The 19,316-nt window shown below is 36.0% G+C and overlaps 1 protein-coding gene across 11 annotated transcripts in view; it reads right to left on the bottom strand.

The window, feature by feature from the left end:
• LOC106068661 (complexin-like) overlaps positions 1 to 19,316 on the bottom strand; it is a 151,754-nt gene that overhangs the window by 83,288 nt on the left and 49,150 nt on the right. Inside the window, exon 1 of one of the 11 annotated variants that reach the window (XM_056031849.1) lies at positions 18,936 to 19,093. The exons of 8 other annotated variants lie outside the window; for them this stretch is intronic. The gene's annotated coding sequence lies outside the window, so the exon portion shown is untranslated. Of the gene's footprint in view, positions 1 to 8,456; positions 8,609 to 11,755; positions 11,877 to 18,935; positions 19,094 to 19,316 lie in introns of those variants that run through there. 2 more of the 11 variants (XM_056031833.1, XM_056031856.1) reach the window with 2 other exon arrangements.

Genomic DNA, 19,316 nt, shown 5'->3' with positions numbered 1-19,316 from the left:
ATTCCTCTTTCACTCAATGATTATGTATGTATGTGTGTAACCAATGTCTGTCTATGGAGCTCTAGTCATAGATTTTCGGCACAGTGCCACCGAAACCTTCGGGTATGATCGTAGCATCGTAGAACAGTTGTAGACTAGCAGCAGTATTGATCTAGCCCGTGGGGGGAAGTGGTGGGGGGGGGGGGGGAGGTAGGCAGTCGATCTCAAACTCAAAGATCCTATGCGTGACAAGTTGGGAAGGTTTCACTTCACCTTCAGGGTTTCCTCAACTCTCGTCTCAAAGACATAGACACATGCATACAACACGCTCACGCATAGACATAACACTCAGATACACACATGTTCATAAACCCAGCAAACAATGTTCAGAATTGTTAATTTAATGTCGCATTTACAAAGACTAAGCATAAATATAGTTTCTAAATATTGGCAATATCATTAATAAAGGGATGATAGAGGATCTATAACTCCAAGGTAACCCGCGGTTTAGGAAACGGGATATTTTACAAATCGAAAGAAGGTAATTTTAGTTGAGCTCAATCACAATGACTAGACCACACATTTCAATTATTAGGACTATTAGAATACATCTTATATGTGATAATTTGAAGAGCTTCACATAAGTTATTGAAGCAATGTACAATTATTTTCATGTATTTGTATATGAACAATGACAGTATTTTATTTATTTGTGTTTGACTGCCGTGTACCTGTGCTAAGTCATATAACTGTCTAGGAATGTACTCCCCGTATTCAAATTTATTGCATGTGTTCACATTTTGAAGACTGAGATTCACTGAATTCCAATGTCTAGTCAATATCCAAAATGTTGAAGTCTGAGAATCCCTGTACTCAATTGTCTAGTCAATCTTGAAAATGTTGAAGGTTGAGACTCACTAACCATGCACACATACTCAATGTTCAACATTATATTCTTTGAACCTTTTAGGAGATACAATGGATCTAAATGATATTGACCCAGACTTCCTCACACTATGAATAGACGCCTGACCCCCCTTCCCCCTCAGCCAACAAACCGTAGAGCTACTCCTAGGCCTAGGAGGCATCAATGACAACAGAGATATCGGCCTGGAAAGCATCTATGACAACAGAGATATCGGCCTGGAAAGCATCTATGACAACAAATATTGATATTTTTCAGGACTTCCCATCTGCACATCTGTTTCATGCATTATTACATCTAAGGGAGCGTGAGAGAGAGAGAGAGAGAGAGAGAGAGAGAGAGAGAGAGAGAGAGAGAGAGAGAGGAAGATACAGAGAGATAAAGTATGCCACAGCAGACATGTCTTGCGTAGAGGAGCAATGTAAACCTGAAAATAGCGTGCTTGAAGCCTCCTTGAAGTTGATATAAAAAAACAACAACTAGGATGCTAAGATTACGGACATCGCAGGCCAGGGGAGAGAGGTCTATGTAACTTTTGGCGCCGAAATGTTTGAGCGTTTCAAATCCGATGAGCTTTTCAAGTGGGGAAAAATTAGCACAAAAAAAAAGTATCAATAAACCTTTTCCCTTTCCCAACGCCTATATGCAAAGGGTCGAATCAAATAGTATAAAGTTATGAACAACAAACTAAACCCACGCAGACTTTATTGTGGACAGACGACTCCTATGTTCTTGTCTTATCTTCTCCTCTTAACATTATGTAAAACCAGAGGTCATCAAACGGGAGAAAGCAAACAGAAGTAACATAGAAATAACGTATTGTTTTTAAAGGCAATTCCTCCTTAGTGAGACCGATGACTGTTTTGTAAGAGCGATTACTTTGCTCTTCATCATGAAGGAGTGATTAAAAAAAAAAGGTACATTTTTCATCAGGCCCGTCCCTTTCCCCTAAAAAAAAATTCTGGTTAAGCGAATGTATAAATATACTTAAAAGAGTAGATACAATTCTAATGATAATAGCCCATAGAGAGGGTGCGCCAAATGGTCCTGAACCTCTGTCTGAATACATGAGGGGGATACCCGCCAACGTGTGTTCAAGGTTAAGATTGTCTAGACCTCAAGCCAAATTTTAATTAATTTTTTATTTGCCTATACTTTGAAAAAAATATAACGGTCAAACCCGAGTTTCCATGTGTGGCCAATTAACTTGTATTTTTTTTCCCAACGATTTACATCAACTGGCACATTTCTAGTAAAATCGTTAGAGCCCTTTTCGAGATAAGTGTCCATAGGATCTATATTTTGCCGATAAAGAATGTGCAAGTTATAACAGGTATTGCAAAAACTAAAAGGCTATACATGCATAAATCTATATTTACAGTAAATGGGGACATTGTATTGAAATATCACAATTATGAAGCTGCAAAAGTTTTGATAACAGTTGGTCATAATGTGGTTCATATTGGAGCGTAGTTATTAAAAGTGAACTCAGATGTTCAATGGTCAATCTAACTCAGCATTTCTCAAGTTCGTTGTGAAAAAAAAAAAGCTGCTGAAGTTTTGAAATGCCTCCAATTCGCCATGACTTTCACTTAATTCGTCTTTATAATTCCAAAGTTTTGTTCGCTTTGATAGAACCATAGTTCATGGATGTAACTAAGTGAAAAGAGACTAAGTCTTTTTTTTAATGGTGGCTCCAGATAGCGTCGTTTAACGGCCTCAGTCAAATGCAAATAAGACACAACGGTTTTCTAACAAAATTATAAGAAAATACTGCCTGGACTACTCATCTTTAAAAATTAGGACACAGTGAATCTTTGTAACACGCTTGAACATTTGATGTTTAATTTTAGTTATTGTTATAAAATATGTGAAGGGTCTGAGCCTTACACCAGCCAGAGGGCCTTAGTTTGCCCTTCGCTCATTTACACAGGGCATCGTGTGCTGCTAATAAATAGAGTAATTCCCCTTGGTAAGGAAGTCTAGGTTGTATTACTTCCCATGTTACTGCGTAGGCTAAATGAAAAGATTTCGTTTTTCCGGATTATAGATTAATTGTTGAAATTGATTAATATTCAGTTTACTTCAACTAACAATCTTCTCTCTCAAATAGCACCAACTGGCTCATACATATCTGGCATATCGAACACTGCCTAACTCATTGACCTGTTGTGTTCAACGCAGAAGGCTATCGGGTTTCGAAAAAAAAAAAACTTGTATGTAGCCTGAGCGGCAATGGCGAGTATCGATAAAACGATAATTGCATTAGCCCAGCGGCAGCACTCGGCGCCATCCCAGAAATCCACTAAATTTAGATTACGGCAGTAAACTGAAGGATAACTTAGTTAATCCCAGCATGCTCGTGAAACTATTTCAAGAGTGAAGATCTGGCCTCTGAGATTTGACCAAGACAAGGAACTACACATGAACTCCTCCGATGGGAAATGGTTGCACTACTTTGAGCCACGCAATCAGGTGACATTGTGGACGTTACAGACAAACAAAATGGTCCTGGTCCAATAGTGACAAATATCGATCTAGTGGGAAAGACACACATACTAGAAGAATAAAGAAAAAAATCGCTCTCTTTCTTAATATCAGATTGTTTCAATTATAGATCTACAATCTGTAATAAAGCTTTGCACACAATTTTGCTAGTGATCGAAACTTCACCCACACCAAGATCTAAATGCCAAAATGATTTATTGCACTAAAGAATTGTATAAGAGGGAATGGTGAACAACTATGTGCACGTTTGCTGTATCTATCTCATAAAGGCCACAAATCGTTTGTTTTCTTTTAAAAATACAAAGTCTAGTTTTCAGAAGCAAAAAGCAATTGACAAAACTATCCATCAGCTGTTCAGTTTAGCAATGTATTTACGTAGCACTCACTTCAAACAGAAAGGTTTTGCCATGTCTTTATAATGTATACTGTTCCTAACCAAGTTAAACTCTATACATAAAATGTCACTGTGTGATCTAGCTAATGGTACTAGCATGAAAGTAGTTGGTTACTGCAAGGTTTTCTTTGTTTACCAGTGCCGATGACTCATACAGTCCAAATGAAAAATCGATAATAAAAGAATAATAATGAATAATAGTAGCAATGTCTTCGATTCCGAAGACTAAGGATGAGTGCAGTATTTCTCATGACTGTGCAAACCTAGTTGGAACAAGCATATTTTTCCATATCTACAAACCGTGCCTCATTTTCAAAAGGAACTTCGCAAGTAAATAAAAAATCTTTTTAATGAAAGCCCTCAAATTTATAAACTAGTCGTCTGTGTTTCAGAAAAAAAGGGTGACATTTTTTTACACACTGAAGGCGGCCCCTGCGTTACAAACAAAAGCAAACCTAAATTGCAGAAGGTGACTTCATGATAACCAATAATCATCGAATCAAGAGAATTATGATGTTCTTTGTCTACTTCAAAAGGTATTTTTCTGAGTTTCAAGTGTTTCAATGAATTCGTTTGTTGCTCTTTGACTAGAGGTGGTAAATAGTCTTCAGACGCAGCTATCTTTGTCAGCACATATCAGAAATGTCAGAAAGGAGGATGTCGGCAAATACATTGGATTTGAAAACACAAAAATCTAAAGAGATAGACCTAAAGTTTTACAATATACTATATATTGACAATATACTATGCAATTCGTTAATATATTTATTTGACCATGATACTATTTAATTGGTCAATGTATTTACTTGACCATGATACTATTCAATTGGTCAAAGTATTTACTTGATATAATATACAATATACTATGCAATTCGTTAATATATTTATTTGACCATGATACTATTCAATTGGTCAATGTATTTACTTGACCATGATACTATTCAATTGGTCAATGTATTTACTTGACCATGATACTATTCACTTGGTCAATGTATTTACTTGACCATGATACTATTCAATTGGTCAATGTATTTACTTGACAAGGATACTATTCAATTGGTCAATGTATTTACTTGACCATGATACTATTCAATTGGTCAATGTATTTACTTGACAAGGATACTATTCAATTGGTCAATGTATTTACTTGACAAGGATACTATTCTTTAACAGAACATTGACCAAAAAAAAAAGGACCTTCAATTTGTCAAAGAAGAAAAGGGAACAACAAACAAAGAGGGTGGGGGAGTGACGACATGCTGTTCTAGTTTTTTTTACCTCATCTGTTCTAGACGTTGAAGAGGAAGGTGTGACAATGTTTTATCATGTAAACAGGGGAGGACGTAGCAATCTAATAGGGAAGTCTGGCTTGAGTGGACTCACCCACAAGTACAGTCGACTTTGGACACCGTCCCGTAGCAGACGTATTTAGCCCGGAAGGAGATTTTGAAATCTAACACTGGCGGAAGGGAAAGATCATTTGGGAGGGGTGGAGGGGGGGGGGGGAAGTCAGACATATTTCCTTTAAGTTGATAATGCCAAACATGACGTCACGCGCTTCAGGTTCGTACAGTGTACTCTAGAGACAGGAACTGATATATCCCTAATGTCTTGTACAATGAGGAAATATTTTGTACAATCCTGAATTATCTAATACCATCCTGATTATCTTGTATCATCCTGATTATCTTGTGCCATACTGATTATCTTGTACCATTCTGATTATCTTGTACAAGCTTGAACTATTGTATAAAATACTGAACTATTTTGTACCATCCTGAATTATCCTGTACCATCCTGAATAATCCTGTACCATCCTGAATAATCCTGTACCATCCTGAATTATCTTGAACCATCCTGAACTATCTTGTACCATCCTGAACTATCTTGTACAATCCTGAACTATCTTGTACAATCCTGAACTATCTTGTACCATCCTGAACTATCTTGTACCATCCTGAACTATCTAGTAATCACTTGTTTTCTTCTCATTGTTTGAAACGTAATGCTCGGAATATAATACTGCCCTGAGCATGTGTTTATGCGCATGCGTTCCTGCATAAATGTGTAAGCGTTTGTGTGTGTATGTATGTGTGAGTGTGCGTGTGTGATCAACCCGTGTGTGTGTGTGTGTGTGGCTGTGTAATTAAGATGAAACAAAAAGCCGATACCGGCTCCTATCATATTTTTAATGAGGATTCTAGAAGATTAGAAATTTCGTCACAGATTCAACGAAAAAGCGTCCAGTAATGAAGCAATTTTCTCCGCATTCAGTTAATTTTTTTTATTATTATTATTCCATTTTGTTTTATTACAAATTTTTTGTACTCCATAATGGACACTGCTGTCAATCCGAGGGAAATATTTCCATCACAAAAATGTTCTTCCCATCTTTGCTTTTGTTTGTTTGTTGTTTTTTGTTTTGTTGTTTTTTTTTGTTTTTTTTTTTTGTTTTTCATTTTGGTAGTTGACTGAAAGTAAACTTAAAGTTGGTCACAGTCGAAAAACTCGCGACACGATATGAGGACAAATTATTTCGTATTGTTACAAAAACAATTGTTATTATTATTATTATGTTGTACTTTCGCTACTTTAAGACAATTGATTGACATTCCATTGAAATGCCACACATTACAATTTCTTTAACTCCCAGCCCAGACCATTTAATCCGCGGGTGGCATTTTTCTGCATTCCAAAAATATAACATAAACAATATTAAATTGTGTTTATTTAATTCTTAATGAAGGGTAGGGTAATGGAGAGACAGAAAAAAAAGACTTAGAGAGAGAGCAAGAATTTTCGTTTGACGTATATAAATGCTATTTTAAAGGAATACCGATATATTTGCCAAGTATTTTATACAAAATAGTTTATAGTCTCATGTCTATAATAGTTTTTCTGAAAAGCGAAAAAAAAATGTCCTATTTTATCATCTTTTTTTTTTTTTTTTTGCCAAACGAGTTTTTAACTAAAACAAAATTCTCATCAAATAGTAAAACGTAGGTGGTGTGGTGGCTGAGTAGTAAAGACTTTTGGCTTCAGAGTCGGGTTTGAATCCCGGATAAAACTAGATTTTTTTCAATTGACCCAACTCTAATGGGTACCTAAGATTAGTGCCTTTGCTTGTACTGCTGGCCACATGGCACCGTCGTTAACTATCAGTCATAGATACGAATGGCCTTTACGTCATCTGCATCATAGATCGAATAATCTGAAAGAGGAATTTTTAGCGGCCCCCGAAAGGTGAAAAGACGCTATTAGTTGTGTGTGAAATGTCTGTCCGTCCGTCACGTTTAGATCTCGTAAATTAGAAAAGATAGTGAAAATCCGACATCACAATTTTTTTTTACCAGTCAAAGTTCTGATGCAACGGCTACTTTTTTCTTTTCTGAAAGCGAAAAATCTAATTTTTTAAATCACTTATGCAAGCAGTTTTTTCATAAAAATACACCACTTTTACAACTATTAACTATTAAACACTCAAACACCTGAGGCACTTTATTTTTTTAACACATCTATGCAAACGGTTGTAGATTTTTTTGTCAAAATATTTTTTTTATATTTGTATTGTTAAGTTATGTAAGTTCTGTTATACTAAGTACTATATTTACATACAAACAAATGTTTACTATTTTTTTAAAAAGAAAAAAATCTCTTTAGTATGCATTATAAGTTAGACATTATTTAAAACGAATAGTAATCTTGTAAACTGCATTTTCTTATCCCTTTTTTTTTTCTTTTCAACGGATTTTTTTTGTTCTTGAGGATTCGAATAAAAGATAGAGCCTTTTCAAAACAATTACATCAATTATAAGACTTCAGTTAGGCCAGGGGAGGCGCGGTAGCTGAGCGGTAAAGCGCTTGGCTTCCGAACCGGGGTCCCGGGTTCGAATCCTGGTGAAGACTGGGATTTTCAACTTCGGAATCTTTAGGCGCCTCTGAGTCCACCCGGCTCTAATGGGTACCTGACATTAGTTGGAGAAAAGTAAAGACTGTTGGTCGTTGTGCTGGCTACATGACACCCTCGTGTACCGTAGGCCACACAGATGAACTTTACATTATCTGCCCTATAGACCACAAGGTCTTAAAGGGTAACTAGTTAGGCCAGGTTCACATCTAACTTTACATTCACATTCACCTATCCTTTGATCTGCTGGACCGTTGGAGCACTACACAAGATCTGTCAACCTTCTTTCTCCATTCTTATCTGTCATTTGTCTCTGATATAATTCCATTCGGATGTTCTTTCTGAAAATATTGAAGCCTGCCTGGGTGGACCACTTCGGGGGCCGATTTTGAGTTTGTATTTCCACACAAACTGTCTTTGTAACCTTGTTTATTTTAAGTACAAAGTTCAACTATTGTGAACGCGCACATTAAGTAGAACGCCTAAGATATTTTTTTTAAGTCGATAAATGGCAAAGGCCTAAGAAAATCTCATCTATCGCATAATTCTAGTAGGAACAAAATAGATGGGGAGGGGACAATAGATTTGTTCTTGCGACAATGATTCTATGACTAAAAGAAACATTCACGAACTAGTGAGACATTTACAATAGTCGAATGAACGCTTCAGAAGAAATGTTTATAGTAAGAAACACACACGACACATAATTAGGATAATGTAAAAATCAAGTGTCCATTACATACCCACTTAGTCACTTAAAAGATGGACTGTACACTAAGACCCACACAAAAAAAAACAACGACATCTACGTTCTGCGTATACTCCTCTATTACGTGGACTCTAAGTTGGCAATTATTCTCCAAATGTCAGCCGAGAAAACTACAGCTTTGGCCGAGCTCTGGCGTGTGGCGGTGAGATGCTGCTAAATTAGCCCGTGTTGTGAACAGGAGGTGACATGGACGGGAAATATTAAAAGCCAAGAGGGGGGGGGGATATTGATTGTTGCTGTAAACAGATATTATTTATGTATTAATGATGAGGGGTTGGGGAGCATGGGAAGGGGGAGGTGGCTAGACACAACTGAACTGACAGCCCTGCGGCGTCAAAGATGTAAGCTCAATGGGGAAGATAAAACTGTTCAAGTTGCATGACAAACAAAATATAATTTTTTTTTAAAATTATCTAAGGGAGAGAACCACAAAACTACTGTCATATCTCTCAATACTATAAGGTTTAACTCCCTTTTTCTATGTATACCAAAATTAATTAATTACCACTAATTGATAATAATAATAATAATAATAATAATCTTTATTATCCATAAGGAAATTGTTAAATTTTTTTATTGTTTTAAGTATTGTTTACGAATATGAATAATTGCGGAAAATCAAACTTGATCCGAGAATAGGTAGTGAGAGAAAAATACCTGTACAAAATCAGCCTTACACAAAAACTACAGATGGTGGTAAATGAAAACTAAAATAGTGAACTGTTTAGCACAAATATGTAAGAATGTAGACATGATTCTAGTCTACATCTATCGGCTTTTCCCCTTATTGATGGCCGCTAAATATTGCAACTACCGAGAAAGAAAGTCTAAAATTATAGATCGACTTTAAAATTAGTCTGTATCCATCAAACAGTTGAGCACTCCGTACTCTAGCATAGCAAACAAGCGTAGCCATCAACCAGTTCAATAACACTAGGAGAACGTTTCTTAGCAATGTCACAGTTACAGCTTATGGAGTAGTGTTCACTTGGAACGCCTCTCTGAGAGAGATAAAAGAAGAAAAAAAAAAAACGGTGTGGTTACCAATGGTGCCTGTGGTTATGAGAGACCTGGTAGGATGAAGACTAATTTTAAGTTATAAGTCCATATAAGACCAGTTTGTCAACAACTTCTGTTTGTTTATAGGGAACTATTTGAAAAGTTATGCAGGTCCAATCTAATGAAATAAGTAAACTAAAATTTACGAAGAGTCGCTTTCATTTACCAGCGATGTGCATTGGAACAACATTTATCTAGCATGAGAATCCTTGCAATATTCGTATATTTATGCATTATAAGGCTACCAGTTAAATAATAAATTCACCGTATGACCAATTCTTGGATTAATGCACCATTTCGTATAAAGTGACCGATGGAGTGTGTGAGTGTGTGTTTCCATACATTTAATATTAGTCTTGTAGCATGATGTAAGATTAGTGGCGATGTCATAAGCTGTGTTAAGTACACTACAGGATGCCACAGTGAAAGTGTTTTGACAATGAGCTCGATTGGTTTCAAATATAAGTATTTCATTTCATCTTAATTTAAATGTGTTTGTATTACAAAAAAAGTTTTATTAAGTTTTGTTCACAAAGAAGTTCTTCAATTTATTTCAGGTTTTATAAGTAAAAATATAACACGCTTACAGCGGGTCTAGTTGCCTACCAGCACTTTGGTGCTATAAGTCAACGACCGTCAACAACTATGTGCAAAATATACATATAGACATAATGTAGGACTACAAGACCAATTTCTGTTGAACACTTCTCTCACTTCTGTCGGAATAAACTTCAACAAACTTTAAGCATTCCTTTCTCTGAGACAAATGTGTCATCAGTAAATTAAGAAGTAATTCTGAGAACATCTCTAAATTTAGATGTTGTGCAAGGGACTTTCAACAAGCCAGGATGATTTGGTTTGAAGTCTAAGAATGCCCTGGAAAATAGCCAATAATGCGTGTGAATGTCCAGTTTGCAGAGATTTAATGAAGCACAAAAAATGAACAGGTCCAGTCGATAAGGTCATAGTGAAAGAGAATAGAAGCCATCGAAAATGAAAGACAACTGGAAAGCTCTTCATTAACAGACAACATTCTTGACAGAAACTAGGTAAATAGAATATCCTTCTTTGTAGAGCAGAGAACATTCTAGACCGAAAATTACGTAAATAGAATATCTTTCTTTGTAAAGCAGAGAACATTCTAGACCGAAAATTACGAAAATAGAATATCTTTCTTTGAAGACAGAAGAGAAAATTCAAGACACGAGTACTAATCAAATATTGTTGTAGGCTGAAATGTTATCAATACCACGATGAATATTTGTATCAAACCCAAAATATCAAGTTTCGGTTGTCCAAGTAAGTCTTTGATTTCCGCTGAATTCATTATAGACACCGGGTAATTTAATTCATTATAGACACCGGTAATTTAATTCATTAAAGACACCGGGTAATTTAATTCATTAAAGACACCGGGTAATTTAATTCATTAAAGACACCGGGTAATTTAATTCATTATAGACACCGGGTAATAGATTTCCTCTATGTACCATTATCTCAAGCATGGAAATATATTTTTACCTAATGGAATTTATTACGCCAAATCTCATATCCCGAGGACTAACTTTGTATTTCAGAAACACCAACCAATTTCAGTACAAACTTTTATTAGAAATTTAGCGCCACCTATTCTCCTGAGTGTTGTGTCGGGTTGTAGCTCCTGAAAGCTAATTCAACTTACTCTTGTAGGTGTACTACTGAAGTTTCACAAAATCTCAAGAAAGCTCGAAATCTTTTTTGGTTAAACAAAATAAACGCGTGACTCTTATGAACAAATATTTACAGCTTTCAATCTTAGTAGAGAAATGTATGACAACAGAAATTCAATTACAGGGCGTCAAATTAGTTACAACATATTTCACCCCCTTGGACCCACTTACATACAACAATCCTACTCAAAAGTTACGTCAGCCAATATATATATGTACACACACACTTGATAAAGCTTAGTGTTGATACTTGGTTGTTGGTTTCTATCTCTACACAGCTGTACATGTATTAGATTTGTATATGTATGACTTGAAATAAACTTGAACAGACGTCGAATTTAAACAAAAGTCAATGTAACTGTTACTAACACTATACACAGGTTCAACTTCAATATAGATGTATGTAGGGAATGAAGTTTAAAAAAAAAAGATACTTCAAACAAGACATACTTCTGTCTCTCGCTTACCCCCCCCCTTTTTTTAACTACACATCAGTATTTCTTACATTGAACTACGACAGACCACCTCGTCATTTCATCAGAATCTATTCAGCCTTCACAACCAAACCATCCGTTCACTTTTTCTCATGGTTACATCAGAAACTGGCACCCACTCCATAACACTCACTGAAAGACATATACAAATAAGAGTAGTTTACGCTAAAACAAGTAAAATATACAAAATATTTTAAAAAAAAACCAAAAAAGCAAAAATGACATAAGGGAAGGAAATGAACTTTTACAGCCATATATCTCAATACTGTCCAAGATTTCTTTCACTTTTCCTATATCAAATCAAAATGATTTAATTAACAGTAATTAATTCATTAATTGATAATTTTTTAATAATCTTTTTATTGGTTATGCTTTTGTCAGGGGCAATGATTACCTGTGCAAAGTTTGAACTTAATCCTAGACTAAGATGTGGGAGAACTAACGCCGTACAAGTTTTGTTCCAAACAGACGGACTATTTGAAGAACGATATCATATACTAACAATGTTCTCGTCAATGCTTCATGGTATCATGGACTGGAACTCACTGTTACAAAGACTATACTTAACTATCGAACAAAAAAAAAAGGACTCAACCCAACAGACTGCGATCTCAACTAGACCAGCACTCCCATAATCTATCTTTTATTCATAAAGGTTGTGAGGACAGACTCCATGGCTCAAACTAAGCAGTGCACCAGGCGGTCCAGTATCTGAACTTTTGATGTCTGCAAACCTTTCAGCTCAAATTCTTCATAGTTCAATTTTTCTAGCCGCAGATTTACAATTAATGTCAATGACGTTTTCAACAGATAAATTCTTGTTCTAGGCTAAAACTAGATCTATACATACACTTTAAACTCTGGCCAACGAAAAGACGGGCTCTTTCTACAATGTAGAGAAACTTAATACCATCTGTCTGTATGTATGTCTGTCTGTTGTGATAACAAAAATTCCAATGCCCTGAGCTTCTACCAAGACAACCAAAAAGCTTTATTTTATATTTGGGAAAGGTGAGAGAGTTTGAAAAGTGTTTCCTCAAGGAACTAGTATCCACTCCTGGCTGACTGATACATTCTATAGCCACCTTCATGGTTCATTGGTCTCCAGCAGAGCATCGCTTACATAATTAATTACATTGGTAAATAGTGCCACAGGAAAACCAATCGATTTCCTCCCCGGACACTCGCATTGTCAAAACAGAATTGGTGACGCTAGGGGGCGTATTATCTTCATCAAGGAGAGATTGAAAACAAGAGGCTAACACTATTGCATTTACCTTGTTGAAGTCATAGGGTCTGTTAGGGTCAGGATACTTTAGGCATTACAACTTAAAAGGAATGCATTCTAAAAATAAAATACAGTCCAAGAACTCTGTACAACTTACATTAAATCATCTACATGTACGTTTAGTATCGATTTGATCTATCAATACCATTATATGTTTAGATGGGGTAGGGCTTTACCACTCAGAGGTCGACTACAAAATGGATGAATTACTTGATAGCTTAAGACCTCAACGTGCTTGTTACCTGAGCGTGAGAGACGATCTCAAAATCTCTGCATAGCTTAATCCTATTGTTTCATGCTCCGAGTGTTTTTTGAGTTCTAATCTCCGGTAAAACAATGACTGCCTGGGCAGAACAAAAGAAGACGGCCCATCGATTGGACACCGCCCGTGACTGGGAGTGATGTTTCGAACGGTCAAGTTACCAACAGGCGTGCAAATGAATAACAAATCACACTAAGCAGACATTTACAAAATAAGTGAAAGAGCAACTACAAAACTATTCTACAGGATTTCAAAAAATGAAAACATTATCAAACTAAGTGAAAAAGGAGATGGACATCATGATAGAAGAAACAATGCATTCATTTTAAAACAAAAGACAATATTCTACAAAAGTTTCTAGAGTAAAATGTGTCTGCTGAGAAGTGTGTCTCCTCTTCTCAGACAAGTGCCTCTCATGCTGATGAATGTCTCACTTGAGAGACCAGTGTCCTCATTCCCTAACGAGTAGACCTACAATGCTAAAGAATGTCTAATGTAAGTAGATATGTCCCCCTTTCCCAAACAGGTAAATCTAGCTCCCATCTATAATGCTGAAGAAAGTCATAGTTAAGAAGATGTTTATCCCCCTCTTGAAATGAATAGCCCCAGTGTGTACCATTCTGTTGAGCATAGAATGGAACTTTGTTGTTGTTGTGTTTTTAAACATTTGTTTTTTGTTAGCCTGTATGTATCAAAAATATCTAAGACCATTAGATGTTTATAGATGTAGATCAGTCATGCACAACCTAATTCGACCTGCGGGCTATTTTAATTTCTGACACTCGTGTCGCGGGCCACATGAACGAAAATGTACCAAAAAAAAAAGAAATGAAATTGACCTGAATTTGAAACTATTAGATTAGAAACCCGTGGAGCTAGTTCTTACATTAAGGAATTGGATATCTGAAGTGATTTTATTTCACGCGTCCGAAATTGGCTTAATTTCTGACCTTAAAATAAGAGCAACATTGTATCTAGCTTTGACGCCGACTCATTTTCTTGTCGCTTTTTGTAAATATTTCCATTGATATTCCAATCTCTAGGCGTAGTTTAATAATCTTTTTATTCGCGGCTCAAACCAAAAATGACGTCATCTTTGTTTCATAATGACGTTCATATGTTGTTCTTTATTGAAACAGCCACACTTTCTTTACACATCAAATATGTTGGCTTATTATCAAGCTCCACAAAAATAGTTAAGATCCGTTCTCTTTTTGTATTAGATTCTCATGTCATAAACACAATAATGTTAAAGGTCATGGTACCAATCTATTAAAGAAATATTGAGAGCCCTAACGTAGGTAAAGATACATAAGTCAACCTTTTTTTTTCGATGGGGTTGTCTACACTTTGTGCCGATATTTCGGCGGGCCGGATGGAACCACGTCGCGGGCCGTATTTAGGGCATCACTGATGTAGATAATTAAAAAAAGAGATGTTGATAAATGTAGATTTAAAAAAAAAAAAGATGATAGATGTAGATAATGTTTTTAAAAAATGTTGATGGACGTAGATAATTAAAAAAAAAAAATAGATGTTGATAGATGTAGATAATAAACCAAACAAAAAATCTGGCAAAAACAAACCAGGATGACAGCTTTAACAGAGGACGTAGAGTTTTAATGATCCTACGGGGAAAGGGAGGTCTAACATTAAAAGTTAAGGAAGGGAAGAAACATAACATTGTTATATAGCGTTGAAATAAAAGATATAGATAGACCTCGGGGGGGGGGGGGGGAGGAAACATAACATTGTTATACAGCGTTTAAATGATAGATATAGATAAACCTGGGGGGGGGGGGGAAACATAACATTGTTATACAGCGTTTAAATGATAGATATAGATAAACCTGGGGGGGGGGAGGAAACATAACATTGTTATACAGCGTTTAAATGATAGATATAGATAAACCTGGGGGGGGGGGGGGGAGGAAAAATTAAATTGTTATACAGCGTTTAAATGATAGATATAGATAAACCTGGGGGGGGGGGGGGACATAACATTGTTATACAGCGTTTAAATGATAGATATAGATAAACCTGGGGGGGGGAACAAACTTGCCAGAAATGGAGAGGAAGATAGAAAGTTGGGAGGAGTTAGGAGACTAACTTAATTGGAGGGTAGAATGTAGTTCTGTAAGGGAGGGAACAGCGCTGTATTGATTGCCAGAGGAGAGACACGGAGCTTCATTAGGCGCTTCAATTTACAAGCAAGGAAGGTAACTGTAACAATGTTTCAAACTAGGACAATGTTTCGTCTTATTCAACTCTCAGGATCCAGTGTGGTCATTAACATCATGACTAAATTCATTCGGGGATTGTTTCAATGGGAAATACACGTCACGTGAACAAACAAGGTTACAAAGACAGTTTGTGCGGAAACACAAACTCAAAATCGGCCCCTGAAGTGGTCCACCCAGGCAGGTAAAAAGGCAGGTTTCATTATTTTCAGAAAGAATATCAGAATGAAATTCTATCAAAGGCAAATGACAGAGAAGAATGGAGAAATAAGGTTGGCAGATCCAGTGCTGTGCCCCAACGGTGCAGCAGACCAAGGGATAGGTGAATGTGAAGTTAGATGTGAACCTGGCGTAACTGATCTCTTATAATGAGTATCTAATTGATCTAATTGTTTTGTAAAGGGTATATCTGTTATTCAAAGCCTCAATTTTTTTTTTTAAATCCTTTATTTTAGTGTTCTATAGTAATAGAATCTCTACAGTTCACGCAATAATATGAAAAACTACTTATTAATTGTTGTTTTAAATTATGTTCCACTTATATGCATAGTAAATAGATTTGCATAGATGCTTTAAAAAAATAGTAACAGGTATATCCTTATTCAAAAGCCTCCCGTGTTTGTTACTATTAATAGTGAATAGTTTTAAAAATGGTGTATTTTTATGAAAAAACTGCTTTCATAATTGATTTTAAAAATTAGATTTTTCGCTTTCAGAAAAGAAATAAATTGACGTTACATCAGAACTTTGAATGGTCTAAAATATTATGATGTCGGATTTTCACTACCTTTTCTAGTTTACGAGATCTAAACGGGACGGACGGACGGACAGACAGACATTTCACACAAAACTAATAGCGTCTTTTCCCATTTCGGGGGCCGCTAAACATAAATAAACGATAATAATAATGATGTCCATCAGATATCGGTACAATACAAATGCATATAGTCCAATAGCATTCCCCATGAGCAGATCGAGTCTAGATTAGTTAAATGACAGCTGTGTTTATACAGTAAGTACGTGCAAACAAGAATTTGAGATTTACATTCTAAAGGTTGTTTACAGTAATCTGCACTTTGTTTACGTTTTAATTATAATTTGATTTAGTGCTGAAAATTTTTTTTTAAAGAATTATAATTATAATTGTTATTGATGAAATAAAAAAGGCCTAATTTGGCAATATATCCGTCGTTTTTTATGGATTAGCCTCAATTTGATTGAAAGTCTCCCCTTGGACTATGTATGTTTCCTAAAGTGTGTTCGAATCTTTGTAGTAATGTACACATGTCTATTAGTTTGTTTTACTCGTACTGCTTGTAGACGTCTTGGACTCTGAGCAATGATTCAATATAGGGATAGAAAAACCAGGAACAGAAGACGAATCACTCAGTATGAACGTTTCATTTCAAAACTCTATTGAAAGGCTAGGAATGTATACTTCTCGGCCTCATTGCGACACAATAGTGGAGACGTCCTTAAGAGAACAGAGACGAACAGAGAAAGCACCTATGTAAGCTACATAGTACCTAGTCCACTGGACGTGAGGGTGAATGGTATCGTACTTGATTTGCTATTCACGTCTGCAGTTATATCAACTTTTTTTTTTTTTAAGGTTACTTCTTGGTAAAAAAAAAATCAATATACTGTATCTAACTTACAGCGTGTGAAAGGAAATATTCTGTGTATTGATTCTCTTTCATCAGAATCACATTCTTTTTACATGCGTTTGATGTAATTATAATATTATGTTAATTAAATTTTGGAATTCCGAAGACTTTTTACTTTGTTATTTGAAATAACGTTTCTGCTAGATTAGAGAATAGAAGAGAAGCATAGAGTCTCTTCTAGGTCTTTGTGTTTGGGAGAAACAAAGTGGGGAAGGGGGTAGTGGTGCAGGGAGGGGAGATAAGGGTACGAGGAAGGACATGATGTATCCAGTTGTTTCCCTTGGTGTAAATATGCCTGACCAGTCCAGTGGAAGCTAATGGCAATCGATGAGCTGATTACAGGGACGTTCAAATCATTGAGGACAAGCAAGAGACAGGCAAGGTTAACATTGGTCTCCGTCTGACCAGATCAGGTTTAGCCTAGCAACAACACGCAGATGTGATTCCCAACCTTGACTCAAGGGGGTCACAAAATAGAAACGGTTAAATCTCTGCCTGGTAAAAAAAAAAAAAAAAAGGTCAGTGACGTCGTACCCAAACAAAATGGTTATTATTCTTTTAAACAAGGGATTGTTGTTGTTGTTTTTTTTGTTGTTGTTGTATTTTTGGGTGGTGTAGTTGTTGTTGTTTTTTTTTTGTGTTGTTTTTTTGCGTAACAGGGCATGTACGTCAACAGTTGGCCTGCCTTGTGGTACAAGCTTCAAACTAGCGTCAAGGTGGTCCTGACTTAGTCATACTGTCATGTCTAGACGTCGTGTTGGGAATTTGGGCTAGGAAGTATATTTGTGCAGTGCAGCTAACAATGTTAATGTCCTTTAAGGACTTCCGAAACAGGAACCAAACAGAGCTACAAACCAGTTTTATTGTCACAGTCTACGAAACAGGAACCAAACAGAGCTACAAACCAGTTCCACCTGTCAGCGTCTACGAAACATGATACAAACCAAGCTACAAACTAATTGCAGTATTAGCCTGCTAGATCTGGTTATTTTGCTTTTTAGTCAAAACCACATATTGTTTTCTCTGTATTGTGTTAGTTTTAAGAAACAGGAAAATGACATTTGTAAATTTAACATAACAAGATCAAAATGTACACGTCTAACAGTTTATATCTAATAAAAATCGAAAAATAAAATCCGAAGAAACACTAACCTTTATTTATTTTCTGTTGTTTTTTGTTGTTTATTTTTTATTTTTTTTTGGTATGATTAAAAACGACTATATTGTAACTTACATTTAAAATCTAGAATGTACTTTCAACAACTAATGTTTCTAACAAGAAGTTGGTCGTCTAATATAAGTAATGGATATTCTAATGTATTACAATTTTGTCCATATCCCGCTCATTTTCCTATGTGGTGTTTTGTTTTTCTCAACATTTATCGATTTTCCGGAAATGATTTCACATAAAATGATGTCCAACACCAGAGCAAAGTATAGTCAATTCGCTTATTAAGATTAATGTATTTATAACTTAAATTAGTTATGCAAATTACGGTATAGTAGTTAAAATAGTTTTCAAAATCAAAGCGAAAGTGGAATAAATGAATGATTTCTTCGAAAGAAGAGCGGCCATTTTGATGTCGTCAGCACACTAATAAAACACACAGCTTATATGACATAGACTAAGACTAATCCCAAATGCATGCTACTTAAAATGATAGCTTCGACGCCAAGCGGTTAATACAATTACTTTTTTTTTAAAATATCCTTAGTAAAAAATCGCTGACGTACCGTTTGCTCTAAAATCGTCTGGCCAGACAAATCGATGAAATTATTTGACCACCACCAGAGTTCAGTATAAAAGAAGAGAAGGTTATCCTAGCCAGAGGTCAGTGGTCCATCTGTTAGTCTAGCAAGAAACATGTCCAAACCGAACACACGCAAAAAAAATGGTTCCGACGTGGCGGTCAGCACATCAATAGACCAGGTCTCAGAACACATTTTTTTTTTTTGGGGGGGGGGGGTCCTTTTGTTCAGCGCGCGCTACTCACACGTCACGGGCAACAAATTGTGTCCTTCTGTGTGTTCGTATTCGTGGAGCGTGTGCACTGCGGTCGTTTGAACCCTGGAGATAAATATTGTTATAATCGATTTTAGGCTAAACGTTTGGTA

This window comes from Biomphalaria glabrata, chromosome 1 (assembly GCF_947242115.1).
Source record: "Biomphalaria glabrata chromosome 1, xgBioGlab47.1, whole genome shotgun sequence".
NCBI lineage: Eukaryota > Metazoa > Mollusca > Gastropoda > Planorbidae > Biomphalaria > Biomphalaria glabrata.
The sequence above is the reverse complement of the archived record's forward strand: the minus strand, read 5'-3'. Positions and strand labels throughout refer to the sequence as shown.